This window comes from Zalophus californianus, chromosome 15 (genome assembly GCF_009762305.2).
Source record: "Zalophus californianus isolate mZalCal1 chromosome 15, mZalCal1.pri.v2, whole genome shotgun sequence".
Classification (NCBI taxonomy): domain Eukaryota; kingdom Metazoa; phylum Chordata; class Mammalia; order Carnivora; family Otariidae; genus Zalophus; species Zalophus californianus.
The window spans coordinates 83047544-83062005 of NC_045609.1; the positions used below are offsets into that span (position 1 = coordinate 83047544).

The 14462-nt window shown below is 42.4% G+C and overlaps 1 protein-coding gene across 1 annotated transcript in view; it reads right to left on the minus strand.

Annotated features, from left to right (window-relative positions):
- C15H10orf90 (chromosome 15 C10orf90 homolog) overlaps positions 1 to 12437 on the minus strand; it is a 275568-nt gene extending 263131 nt beyond the window's left edge. The window contains exons 1-2 of the mRNA XM_035724343.1: positions 12332 to 12437; positions 8953 to 9058 (exon numbers count right to left, since the gene is read on the minus strand). The gene's annotated coding sequence lies outside the window, so the exon portion shown is untranslated. The remainder of the gene's footprint in view (positions 1 to 8952; positions 9059 to 12331) is intronic.
- Positions 12438 to 14462: the final 2025 nt, after the last annotated feature.

Below are 14462 nucleotides of genomic sequence, written 5' to 3' on the forward strand. Positions count from 1 at the left end.
AATTCTTAATCTCAGGAAACAAACTGAGGGTTGCTGCAGTGGTGGGGGGTGGGAGGGACAGGGTGGCTGGGTGATAGACATTGGGGAGAGTATGTGCTATGGTGAGCACTGAGAATTGTGCAAGACTGATGAATCACGGATCTGTACTTCTGAAACAAATAATGCAATATACGCTAAGAAAAAAAGAAGAAGAAGATAGCAGGAGGGGAAGAATGAAGGGGAGTAAGTCGGAGGGGGAGACGAACCATTAGAGACAATGGACTCTGAAAAACAAACTGAGGGTTCTAGAGGGGAGAGGGGTGGGGGGATGGGTTAGCCTGGTGATGGGTATTAAAGAGGGCACATTCTGTGTGGAGCACTGGGTGTTATGCACAAACAATGAATCATGGAACACATCAAAAACTAATGATGTAATGTATGGTGATTAACATAACAATAAAAAATTATTAAAAAAAAAACAACCTGACAAACTTCACTTAAAGCAGTATTAAAGAGATTCCTTCACGCAGAAGGACAATGATTCCCAGAGAGAAACACACAATTGCAAAGGAACAGCAAGAAAAATGGAAAATGTAAGCATGCAGATAAATATAAAGAATGCTGACTGAAAATGTAGTGCACAAAACAACTGTAGTAATTTCTTGTGGGTTTTAAAATACACGAAGAATAAAAATATGTGTATGTGTGCCTGGGTGGCACAGTTGGTTAAGCGCCTGACTTTTTATTTCAGCTCTGGTCGTGAGATCGAGCCCTGTGTCAGGCTCCGCTGTGAACGGGCTCTGCTTGAGATTCTCTCTCCCTCTGCCCCTCCCACTTATGCATGCACTCTCTGTCTGTCTCTAAGATACGTCTTAAAAAATATATGTGTTAGGGGCACCTGGGTGGCTCAGATGGTAAAGCATCTGCCTTTGGCTAAGGTCATGATCCTGGAGTCCCAGGACTGAGCTTCACATTGGGCTCTGCACTCAGCAGGGAGCCTGCTTCTCCCTCTCCCTCAGCCCCTCCCTACTCATTCTTTCTCTCAAATAAATTAAAAAATATATTTTTTAAATTAATAAAAATAAAATATGTGTAGTGCTGTATGACAATCACAAATGCAAAAGATGGAGGGGGAAATTGGAGTTAAGGTGTTCTAAGTTTTTACCACTATTGGAGAAATAATAAAAGTAAAATCTGTTTGAGATTGGAATAAGACAAGATTCATATTGTGATCTTTAGGACAGCTACTAAAAGAATAGAAGAATGTGTAATTAGTAAGAGAGGAAAAATGAAATGATAAAAAATATTTTATTAATCCAAAAGAGGGCAAGAAAAGTGAGAGAAAGGAACATAAAACAGGTGGGTTTTGTTTATGTTAGTATAAATATAAAATGGTAGGTATAAATCCAATATACCAATAATTAAGTGCAAATGAATAAAATCTTCAATTAAAAGACCAAGTTTGTTAGGATAAATTTTTAAAACGTAACTCTGCTGTTTACAAGAGTCACAAGTAAAATATAAGGAGGAAGGTTGAAAACAGAAAAGCTGGGAAAAGATAAGTCATAGAAACAATAACCTGAAGAAGGATGTAGTTACACTATATCGAAGTACACTTTAAGGCATGAAACCTACAGATTAAGAGGGACATTTCATAATGACAAACAATATCACAATTCCCAATATATATGCCCTCGGTAACATACTTTCAAAATATATAAAGCAAAAAATTTAAAGAACTAATAGAGAAGTAGATAAATCTAAATTTATAATGGGGGATTTCAACACATTGCTCTTCATAGTTTATGGGGGGAAAAATGTAATGAGGACCCTGTATATATGATGTGAACAACACAATCAACGTGTCCTAACTGACATATACAAAACATTATGTACATGCTGTTGGGGTGGGAGCGTAGGGTAGGGGTAAATAAGGGAATGACACAATGAATTTATGTGCTTTGAAAAATGCCTCTAGCGGCTGTGCAATGAATGGATGGGAACACGAGAAAGGGGAAGAGATTGGGAATAAGAAAAGCAGCTAGGAGATCATTGCAGAAGTCCTGGCACAAGATAAAAGTAACAACAGGGAAGAGAGTAAGAAATAGTCCAAAGGGAAATGCATTCCGAAGTTAAAGCTGACAGAACATACTAAAGGATCAGGTCAGGATTCTTTTATTTTTTTAAGATTTATTTATTTGAAAGAGGGGGTGAGGGACTGAGGGAGAGACTCTTTCAAGCAGACTCCCCGCTGAGCATGGAGCCTGATTCAGGGCTCAATCCCACGACCAGGAGACCATGACCTGAGCCAAAACCAAGAGTCAGATGCTCAACTGATGAAGCCACCCAGGTGCCCCAGGATCAGGTCAGGATTCTGAGGTAAAAGGAAAATCAAGCATGAGTCCAAATGACCAAGAGGTACATGAAAAGGTGTTCAACATCACTAATCATCAGGGAAATGCAAATCAAAACCACAATGAGGCACTGCACCTGTTAGAATAACTATCCTCAAAAAGACAAGAGATAACAAGTGTTGGTGAGGATGTGGAGAAAGGGAACCTGGAACACTGTTAGCAGGAACGTAAACTGATTCAGCCACTTGGGAAAATTGTACAGAGGCACCTCAAAAAATTAAAATTACCATATGATCCAACAATTCCACTTCTCAGTATACACTTAAATGGAATGAAAACAAGATACTGAAAAGATATCTGCACTCCCATGTTCACTGCAGCCTGATTCATGACAGTCAAGATACAGAAACAACCTAAGTGTCTGACAGTGGAAGAACGGATAAAGAAGATATGAAATATATATACGCACAGAGGAATATTATTCAGTCATGAGAAAGAATAAAATCTTGCCATTTGCAACAACATGTGAACCTTGAGGGCATTATGCAAGTAAAATAAGCCAGACAAAGAAAGACAAACAATGCATGTTATCACTTACTTGTGGAATCTAAAAGAGCCAAATTCATAGAAACAAGAGTAGAAACAGAGTGGTCACCAGGGGTTGAGACGTGGGGGAGTTGGGGAGTTATTGTCCAAGGACACAACTTGCAACTAGAAGATGAGTAACTTGAGAGATTTGATGTAGAGTATAGTGATTATAGTCAACGGTACCGTACTATACACTTTAAAGTTGCTAAGTGACCAGATCTCAAATGTTCCCATCACAAAAAAGAAGTGACAGTTATGGGGCACCTGGGTGACAGTTAAGCGTCTGCCTTTGGCTCAGGTCATGATCCCAGAGTCCTGGGATCGAACCCCGCATCAGGCTCCCTGCTCCACGGAAAGCCTGCTTCTCCCTCTCCCGTTCCCCCTGCTTGTGTTCCCTCTCTCACTGTGTTTCCATCAAATAAATAAATAAAATCTTTTAAAAAAAAAAGAAGTGACAGTTATGTGACATGACGGAGATGTTAGCAAACAATATGGTGGTAATCATATTGCAATATGTATCAAATCAACAGGCTGTATATCTTACTTACACTTAGTGTCATATGTCAATTACATCTCATTAAAAAAATGACCCCATCTTGCATTCGATCTGAGCAAGAGGAATACGAATCACACCGTTTACTGATATTTAAATAAAATAATGCACAAAAAGCACTTAGCACAATGGCTGCCATCTAAGCACTTATGAGCTCTCACTGTTGTTCATCATAATTATTATTTATTTTTATTACAACCAAACAGGGAACTTATTATAGGTGCTTGGGCTGGCAGAGCGGCTGGAGTCTGGAACCCCTATCCAGTGCCCACAACCCCCAGCCCTGCCCTGGCCCATTGGTGCCACTGACCACTCCCCAGCACCTCGGCAAACCCATTTGCTCTCTGCAGCAAGGCTTCTTTCTCACTTGAATCCGCAGGGAACAGAAAGACAGGCCCTTTGGCCACACCTGGAGGGCAGCTCCTACTGGTACCTGGTAAATCTTGCCACTCACTCCTCGCTCTCTGGGAAGACTTCTTTGCCTCACATCCCAAAGTCCAAGCGTCCTTCTCCCGCCAGGCTTCAGCCATCTATGGGGTCAGCTTGAGTAAGGGACAGACGAGGCTAGGTAGAGAGACAGGTAGGAGACTACATGACTAGGCTCACACAGGGGGCTACGAAACTAGGCTCACAGAAATCCCAGATGTGGGGAAATGTTACAGACGAGATATTAACCAAAGAGAAGGGAACATAACAAATTCACCTTGTTTGTTCTAAATATAGATGAGATGTTTTCATAATATTTACAAATCCGCCTTGTCTTAAATGTTATAGTCAAGATATTTACCAAGTTCCCTGGTCAGTTTTCTATAAAAGACTGACCAGAAAAGCCCTCAGTGGCAACCCATTTTGGACCCCTCTCACTTTGGAAAGCTCCTTTCCTTTCTGTTCCCACCTTCCCTTAATAAGCTTTCAGGTCACTTCACCTTTTCATCCCGGAGATTTTCTTTGACTCCGTGACACAAGAACCCTGCAACCCTGCAACCAGCTCACAGATCCTCCCTGTCCACAGCCCCTGGTGCAGGTGGGCCAGACACCTCAGCTTTTTCCACAACCCAGGAGTGCCTGAGTGAGATGTTACCATCTCTCAGCTCAGAGTTCTCCCTCCTGGCTCCACTTCAGAGCCACCCGGGGAGCTTTTAGAACACAGTGATGCCTGAGCCACTTTGAGAGGTGACTTAAATCTGAGTCTCTGGGGAATGTGACCTACTCATCCATGTTGTAGTTCATCAGCTTTCTAAGTGGTTCTAACAAACAGCCAGAGTTGAGACGCACTCAGACATCACTGTAACTTTGTCTTTGCGATGCCGAGGTTCTAAACATTCCCTGAAAGGAAGGTGGAATTCCCTCCAGGGAAACAGCGTGCTTCACCACAGTCCTGAAGTGTAGACATGCTCATTCAACTCAATATTGGCAATGGTAGTTTGAGTGATGAGGACAAAAGCAAAGCAGTTGAATTTTTAGATAAATGTTTTCGGTACATTTAGCTAAACTGCAAAGATGTTAAAGGGACCGTAAAAGTTGAAAGATCTCAAACTATCATCAATGCCATCCAGACCGAATCCTCAGCAGATGGGTCCTCAGTAAGTATTGGTGACTACGTCCACATACCCTCATAGACACACAAAAACTTGTCTATGTCATAAGTTTTAGAGGGTTAATGGGTCACCAAGCCTATGGGTCCCTGGTTACAAACCCATGGAAAAAATGTGAACCCTAGAAAGCAGGAGCCATGGACTTCACATCCTGTGATGTCTGCACCAAGCACATGCCAGGCTCGCTGAATGAAAGAAGGAAGTCCACACCCGCCATCCCTTTGACTTTCTGCCACGTGATTATGATTTCCACAATTGTGCCAACTCAGCTAGGGTCCTGTTATTTTCCTGAGGGACATCTACTGAGAAACAACCTGTATTCTAGATAAAAGCTCTACAAGTAAGAGCACATGGTCCACTGAGCTCACAGTGCGCTTTTAAACACTTAGCAGCTTCTGTGCCTGGAGAGCCAGCACACATCTGGGGAACATTTTCATGTTGATACCTATGAAGTCAAGGACCTCTTTCCCCTGGGGAATTAAGTCGAAGCCTCTCCCTCTAGAGTGAAAGAGAGGGAGAAGGCAGGCTGGTTTCTTGGCACAATAATATACTCTTCATGAAAAGTCTTCTGCATACTTCTCATAAGCCATCTCATAAGGCAGTTAAGGATGTCACCCAGCCACCCTTCAATCCACATCTCAGCAGCAGGAAGTGGTCACCTATGTGCAACGACAGAGGCAAGGGAGCCAGGAGGCCCGAGGTGCTTGGGGCAGAGGTCAGGGCTCCCTCAGTACCACGCAGTATTCTGCAGGGCATTTAAAAAAATGATTCACAAAATGTTTTTCAGTTAAAGAAATGTCCTCTGCCCTCTCCTTGGTCCACATCCTTCCCTTCCTGCTTTTGCCTTCGTCTCTTTTTCTATTCTACTTTTCCAACAGTGAAAGACTTGGCCCCAATATCCAGTGAATTACCGAATTTTCTTTTTTTTTTTCCTTTATAGCTCCTCTACTGGATTGAATAGTATCCCCTCCCCCCAAATTCATGGGAAGAGGGAGGTGGAGCTTGGAATGATGCATCTACAAGCCAAGGAACCCCAAGGATCACCAGCAACCACCAGAAGCTGGGAGAGGCAAGGAAAGATTCTCCCCTTGAGCCTTTGGAGAGAGCATGGCCCTTCCATCAACTTGACTTCAGATTTCTGACCCCAGAACTGGGATAGAATAATTGTATTAATCTACCCTGATTGTGGCAATCGGTCATGGCAGCCAAGGAAACGAATATTGAATGGCTGAACGACTGGCAAGGTCTCATTCATTCAACCATTCATTCAACCATTCAGTCAGTCAGTCATAATCCTTACCTAAGAAGCTCACAGTCCTAAGGACAAAACAGACATTTAGGAAATAATTACACACTAGGAAATATAGTTAATTTCAACTATAATGAACACTAGGGGAAAAAAATACAAGGTTTCACACAACTCTGAACAGGGACACCTGAGACAGCTGCTGACTTTTGTGTTAAATATCAGGCATCAAGTGGTTCTCATGCTCCCTTGAGGATATCCAAACCCATGTGCTTGCTTCCTTTAGGGCTATTTCTGAAGCACGAGTGAATGGCAGAGTAGCAAAAAGCTCAGATATTCTAAACTTTTTGTATTTTAGGCTGCAACATTCATTCTATCAAAAAACCACAAATTCCCACAATGAGGCTACTAGCACTAAAGCCGGCCAGCTACATCTGCTAGCAGTGGAAATATCATTATAGAGAGAAATTCCCCTGAAACACTCCCCACCACCCTCCTCCCCAGATATGAGCACTCTAACCACTGCTGCCTATCTGTCTTCTTAGCACTTGCAAACATAAATCTCTACACATGGAAATACACAGAATTCTTTTTTACGTAAACAGTGTATTATTTGTTGCCTTTTTTCCCCCCTCTTCACAGTATGCCTGCAAGACCTTCCCATGTCAGCATATACAGGATAAGATCTAAGAAGCAACTTCATGGTCAAAGTCTGTGCATATTTTAATTCTGTAAAGACAATATCAACTTGACCTCCAAAAATCCCAAAGGACAGAAGTAACAAAGAACACTCAATTCTGGTAAGCAACTCAAACTTCCTGTGCCTCAGTTTCCTGACTTGCAAAAGGGTAATTAGTAATCCATCCCCTGCCCACCTCCCAGGATGCTGGTGAGGACCAACTTAGACTAAGGGTCCACACTACTAACCACGCAGCATGGGGCACAATGCAACAAGGGACTTCAAAGGCAGCTGGGCCGGGTGGCCAGAGCTGCAGCCCACCTGCTCCCATTGCCTGCCTGTGCTTGGAAGTCACCGTGCTGTTTGTCGCCGGTATTGTTAAATGAGCACCAACCAATCCTCCTCAATTGCAGGGAGAACAAGCATAGGCTCAGCCAGGCATACAAAGTACAGGGCTTCCTTAATATATTCAGAGCATGTACACTTGGCATTAATTTAAAATCATTCATTGCTCTTCTTATCAGGGTAAAGGACATTGGTGCATTTTAGTGTTATCTTGAAGTTAATTTGAGGCTTTAAATATTTAAGTGTTTGATAACTTGTAGTCTGGAAGGATGAAACACAGAGAACCACAGATTGTATTTATTTATCTGCAGGTGAAAGACAGGACACCTTCCCCTCTTGAAATAACACTGACTTTTAAAAACGTCTTTTTAAAAATTCATTTTCAGGCTATTGATTCTTTCAAAATGAAGATGCTGTATCCAAGAGGAAAAGAAATAATTTCTGAGTAGTGTCTAATTCTATAGAATATTTGGGTTAGAATATTCAATGATCTATGCAAGTGGGCAAGGATATACATTTGTAACGTGAGCTATTAGCATCTTAGAACCCAGCCCAACCCAACCTCTGTCTCATTTCAGCAACCCTCACCCACCACAGCATTACTCCCATGCCACGAGAACGTACCAGGGAGCTGCTCCTTCCATTAGAAGGAACAGCTTTTGCGGTTTCCTAGGATGAATGATGATCTTCATCAAACACTCCTCATTTCCCAGTCAGGTATCCTTTGCGCCATTCATTCATTCATTCGTTCATTCGTTTGTTCGTTCAAGAGGTCTACAACAAACAGCTGATAGTAGGGCATGGTGGATAAACCTCCCCACCCAAGTTCAATTCCAGCTCTGCTGCTCACCAAATGTTTCATCTCCTCCATTTAAAGCAAAATAGGGGTTTTTAAAAAGCACTTTCTTTGGACACTCTTTGAAGAGTAAGTATATAATTCACGAAGCAATGAGCATAGCACCAGGAACACAGAAGGGTCCTATGGAGGCTATGCACTGCTGTTAATACTCTGAGCTGAGTGCAAGGTCTGGGCAAGGCATGGGGGGGGGGGGAGCGAGATAAAAGATGAAACTACACCTATAGCTTGGGGCCCAGATAAAAGATGCAATGTGAAAAAGCCATAACACCCTGCAGAGGAGTTTCAGAATGTAGAATAGGATGTGGCATTTGGGGACCCCAATATCCAAGGATGCACCGTGTGAAAAGAAGTAACACCGGGAGCTGAGACCATGGAGGATATGTCCCCCAAGGCTTCCTGGGACAGAAATAAGCTCAGAGTCACTGAAACCTCAGGTAAGGGACAGGGATTTGTGGAAGAGAATATGTGATTTTGAAACATGAACAGACACTACTTGGGGCACTTTCACAAATGCTGCCCCATTCCACGGAAAGATCAACTGGGACCAGAGAGGACAGCGCCATAAATGTTGACCAAGACATGAGGACTTGATTCGTTTGGAAGTGGGACCGCCAATGACTTCTGAGCAAAACAGGGCAGTGATGTAATCAGAGCTGGGCTCCAGGAAGGGTAATCTGGCAGCAGTGGGAGGAACCGGTGAGAAAGCAAAAACCTAGAAGTAGGGAGACCAGGTGGGGCCTCAAGGGATACTCACTGCTACATGAGTAGAATGGGGCTGGTTACAGAAATCATCATCTGTTGCTCCTCTGTCTGCAGGACCATTCCCAGCAGCCTTCAAACATGCTATCCATGTCTCCAATCTCGGGGTAGGGTAGGAAGAGGCCCATTGGGGTCAAAGGAAAAAAGTTTTAAAGATCATTTAGACAACAAACAGAAAAATATGAAAATGCACCTTTTTACTGGGCAAGCTAACACCAGTAAGTCAGTTTCAGGAAAACAACGTCATCCATCGTAATGCTGTTGTGATTTGAACCTTATCAGTACTGTACCTGGACGTTTTAGTGTCTAGAAACTGCCTGGCAAACAATAGGTGCTCAAAGATACTCTGGAATGGTTAAGTTCAAGTGAGAGCTAACACAAGCCTGAGCTCAGAAGGCATGGAGAGAGCAGGACAATGTGATGTCTAAAGATACTGGCAGCACCAAGAGTTGTGTGAGTACACACAGGAGGCTTTAAGGACAAAGGAACAGGAAGTGGCAGGGATGTGATCATTTATTAGCAGACATGTCTGAGTGCTGGCTTCATGCCAGACACCACACTGGTGTCTAGGGACAAGGAGTTGAACAATGCATGGTGCAACCGGACCCTAAGGGTGTCAGTGTGATGAGGAAGCACAGAGCCCTGGAGACCAGAGCTTGGGAAGGAAAGCAAGAAGCCCCCTTGTGACGTATTCCACTTGCAGAGAAGCTCCAAACCACGCACCTGGTAGCCAGCACCCAGTTGGACTCTATGTGTTTGGCTTCACGTGCCCTCGCCACTCTTAGGCCCTTACTCACCAGGACTCACTGCTTATACTTAGCATTGACAAAGTGACCGCCATATTGTATCCCAATTTAGGGTACAAGACCATTAACTTGAAAATGCCTATCTTCTCAGCCTAGTAATGTAGCATGAGAAATGGATGGAATTAGACCTGGACAATGATGTCTTTCTTCTTGGGAAGGCAAACTTGTCCTGGGTCCCTGATGATACCCTATTACACACACCATTATCTACACATTCAATCTAAGAGACATTTATCTTCTATTTTAAGGAATCATGATAACTCATTATGGAAAAGAAAGAAAAAAGATCAGGCACACTTCATTATGTGTTTTCCCTCAGTTAGGTAGGGATCTCAGTGGATTAATATTCAAAAAGACATAGGTCTTTCGTCTGACCTAGATTTTCACTGGGCTTTCTCAATATTAGACAGCAGATAGCAAGATAAAATCAATGATATGCAATAAACAGATGCATTACTGCATTTTAAAGTTTCCCTAAGACAATTGTTCTAGCCATAATAACTCGATAAAAATAAAGAACTTCCCTGTACTGGATTTTTTAAGATTTTATTTTTAAGTAATCTCTACACCATGTGGGGTTTGAACTCACAACCCCAAGATCAAGAGTCACATGCTCTTCCGACTGATCTAGCCAGGCACCTCCACCCCCATACTGGTTTTTAACGATTTTCTTTCAAGAAATGTGATGGGTATGATAGAAAATGTCTGAAGATTGGTATAACAAGCTTGCTTCTTCAACAATCGAGTCATTTGACCTCTATTACTCATATTCTGATCTGCAAAAATGGTTAGAATAATAATCATTTCCCATGCTGTCATGAAGGTTAATAATGTACTTTACAAAATCATTATGACATATTCCAGCAAGAGCAATTACTACTTGTATTCATTTGTTAAGTAAAAGAGTTTTCGTTGTATAGACATATTATTAAAAATAATTGTCTTAAGCTTGTTGTAACTACTAATTACATACATTTTCCTGAAACTCCTGCTAAACAACCTACTTACTAAAAAAAAAAAAAAAAAAAAAACAGGCAAAGCATATTTATTTTCCCAAATGGGCTTAGCCAATCATTATCACCATTGCTCCCAAAATTTTGTTAGTGCCTCCATTCATTATGGGAACATCCCTTATATGACCCTCATATTTACTACATGCATGATCAAGTTTCAAGTATTTGATATTCTTTGGGGGGAAAGAATACATAAATAAAATGGAAAGGCAAGAACCTATCAAGCAAAAGCACAGAAGTCTACTCATGAACAAAGTCTCCATGGATTATCTGGAGAATAACTGAAGTTGGTCTAAGAACTCGCATTCCATGGAAGTGCGTTTTCTTTCACGCTGAGCAAAGGATTTCCACTCATCCAATTTGTTCTTAAAGCAGAGCAGCCCAACATGGACAAAGCAGGTAATAAGGCAGAGTGAAGACACTTCGGGCCATACCATGTCATCAGTACTCCGGGCTAGAAGGACAATGGCCCAAGTAGGTTTTGACAACCTAACTCCCATTCACTTTTTTGGAGGAATGAGCTTTGTGCCCCACAGACACCTGCCTCTTTTTCTCCACCTTCACTTCTCCTGTACTTCCTTCTTTGCATCTCATTCTCTCCCCCTGCCAAAAGGTAGGTCTTCCAAAATGCCAATGGTTCAGAGAAGAATTGTGGGTTGGTAGGGAAAGAGAGGGATAATGCTGTAGAATTTTGAGTTGTTCCCATCATTCTGGCATTTTTATCTCATCGTTTTGCTTATCTTCCGATTTTATCCATCTCCCCACTGAGGTCTCTCGGCTCATACCTAAGTTTCTCTTCTCAAAAGGCTGCCGTGCATTTGCATTTAAGTTATCTACACTTTAGCAAAATGTTCATCTTTTAAAGTGACCCTCTTATCCTTGGCCTTCATACTAAACGAAGGTGAGGATTAAAATTCAACTCTTTCTGCCACTGCTTTCTTTAATGAGAAAAACAAAATTGGGTTTGAAGTAGATTAACTAACTTGTTTGATGTCAATCGAGGTGAGGCTGAAACATGAGGCATTCAGTAGAAACAAATACATGTTTTTCACCATTTAAATGTCCTGACGGTTTGAATCATTTAGCTTTTGGTAACACACTGACCCCGTGGCTCTGTCCATCAGACTGGACGCTGAATACTTTGAACGTCTTGTATCATTCCCACAACATACAGCATCACACCATGTAGAACCTTTGGAAGTATCCACAGATTCCCAAACTTTAATATACTTGAGAAACATCTGGGGTGTTTGCTATGGATGCATACTCCTCGGTTCTGTCCCAGAATAGTCCTTCATTAGGTCTGGGGACAGGAGGTGGGCACCAGAATCTAAATATTTAACAAGTTCTGCATGTAATGCTTATGTGGATGACCCACAGAAAACACTTTGGAAAACACTGAATAATGGGGGGGAGGGTGTTTTCCAGTTAGGGATGCCCTTCACCCACCCTGCAACCTCTGACTCATCACTGCCTGAGAAACCTTCATACTTACGATCGATTTATAAAGAAAACAAACCCAACAGAAAAAGAACACTGTAGCATGAACTCTTACCAGGTTTTGAGCATTGCTATGATCTTCCTCGCCCCATACTTCATTACATAGGACTTGACAGATTAATATCATACACATCTCTTCATTTCATCCCCACACAAATTCCTTGTCAGCACTTCAGAACAGAAGTGAACTAATTTTAGTAAATCACTGTGTGGCTAAACCGTAACTTTTGCCTCCCAGTCTGGCTTCTTTAAGGCGACTCAGGAGGTTTGAGAAAGTCTGAAGAAGAGTAACAATAAGTAGCTCTAAAACACATCCAAGGTGAAGCTGAATTTGGGGAACAATCATATCTACAACTGGGGATTTGTGGCTCAAAAGTGGGGAAATTTCCTGTGTAGTAGGGGCTGGAAAATTTCCCAAGTAGATGTGATCAGCCGCTATCTCAAATATTAAGCCAGGGACATAATATAATTGCAGAAAAGTTTATTTAAAATATATTGAGTTGACATACCCTTTGGTTGTGCTTTGTCATTTGTTAGTATTTCCTGAGCATATTAATGGAATGCATTTCTGTTGGGAGCCCAGAGAGACTTGCACTCAAATCTGTGCCTTGTCGCTGACTCACTATTGGGATGCCCAAGGCTGTAGGTTCCCATCGCCAGCTTTTAAATGTCTTTCCCATAGTGGCTCCTGTTCTTGACATTTTCTAAAATGAAACTACCGCCCAGGTGGAATGGTCAGTTGCAATATAGTTACTGAAAGAAGGGCTTGTAGCTTTGAAAGGCCCATCAAAGTTGCTTCTAGTCTGAAACTTTCTTGGTGTTATTGACAAAGGATCTAAAAGGAGAAATTAACCTACTAGCTCCTAACCTGATACCTCTCCAGATGGAGACTCACACACACTGAACGGGCTTCTGCTACAGCTGCTCTTTGTTGCAAACATTCTCTTTCCCTCTGTCCTAACAAAAAGGAATCCCTACTGCTCTTTTTGAATGCCAGGACCACCTTGATCTAGGGCTCCATGAGTTCTTGTTCCTCTTATGAGAATGACAATCATCCTTTAAACAACACACCAAAAGATCAGATCTGTGTAGCACTTCGCTAAAATCAGAATGTCGACTCCTGGGGGCATGAGATACACTTTTCATAATTCCTACTGACAACATTCCGACTAGACGATTTCGTCCTTGTCATCCTGGTGGATTTGCTCTAGGAGAAGCTCCTGGAAGCAGAACGGATGGGCCATCTGCCATCTGCTCAGTGGGACAACCCCCATTAAGGGTATTGGGCTTGAATGCGTTTGCCTGCAAGATGAGCCTCTCAAAGTGGGATTTCACTAAATCAGTGTTAATCGCACTTACGTAATCTACTACTCGGGGCTGTCTAAAAACAGTGTGATTCAGCAAGAAGCTATTCTGGGGTACTGAACGGGACTCCGTACAAGGGAACTGTCAGCGTCAGCCTCAGCAGTGGCACCTAAGAACCTGTCCCTGCAGGTAATGAATCTTCCACATACAACTCCTAGCAGGTTGACAGCTGAGCAGGGTACAGAGGAGAGTCACTCGACTATAAGGCACACGCTTGAAGTCTACAAGGAACAGAAGTAAAGAAATGAGGGAAACTGACCTGTTTGGGATGACAGCAAACTTGGAAGGGCAACTCCTAACCAAAAGGATCCACAGCTATGGAGCTCCGTCCAATGCTCCCAAGCACAGTGGCCGCCCTGAGCTGCCAGATTTACTGGTTTTTCAAAAGATTTACTGTTTTTTAGGTGAAAGCCACTGAATTTTTCTTAATTTACTTAATGCACACATGTAGTTATAAAATCAAAGACTTAAAAACTATGGAGACAGTGAAAAGATTAGTTGCCAGGGGGTCGGGGGTAGGAGACGAATAGGCAGGAGCACAGAGGATCTGCAGGGCAGTGAAGCTACTCAGTATGACACCATTACGGTGGATACACATCATTACACATTTGTCCAAACCTCAGAATGCACAACACCCAGAGTGAACCCTAATGTCAACATGGACCATGGGTGACGATGACGGGTCCATGCACATTGATCAATTGTAACATATGTACCCCTGATGGAGGACACAGATCATGGAGGAAGCTGTGCCTTTGTGAGGGTAGAGGGTATACAGGAAATCTCTGAACCTTCTGCTTAATTTTGCCGTGAACCTAAAA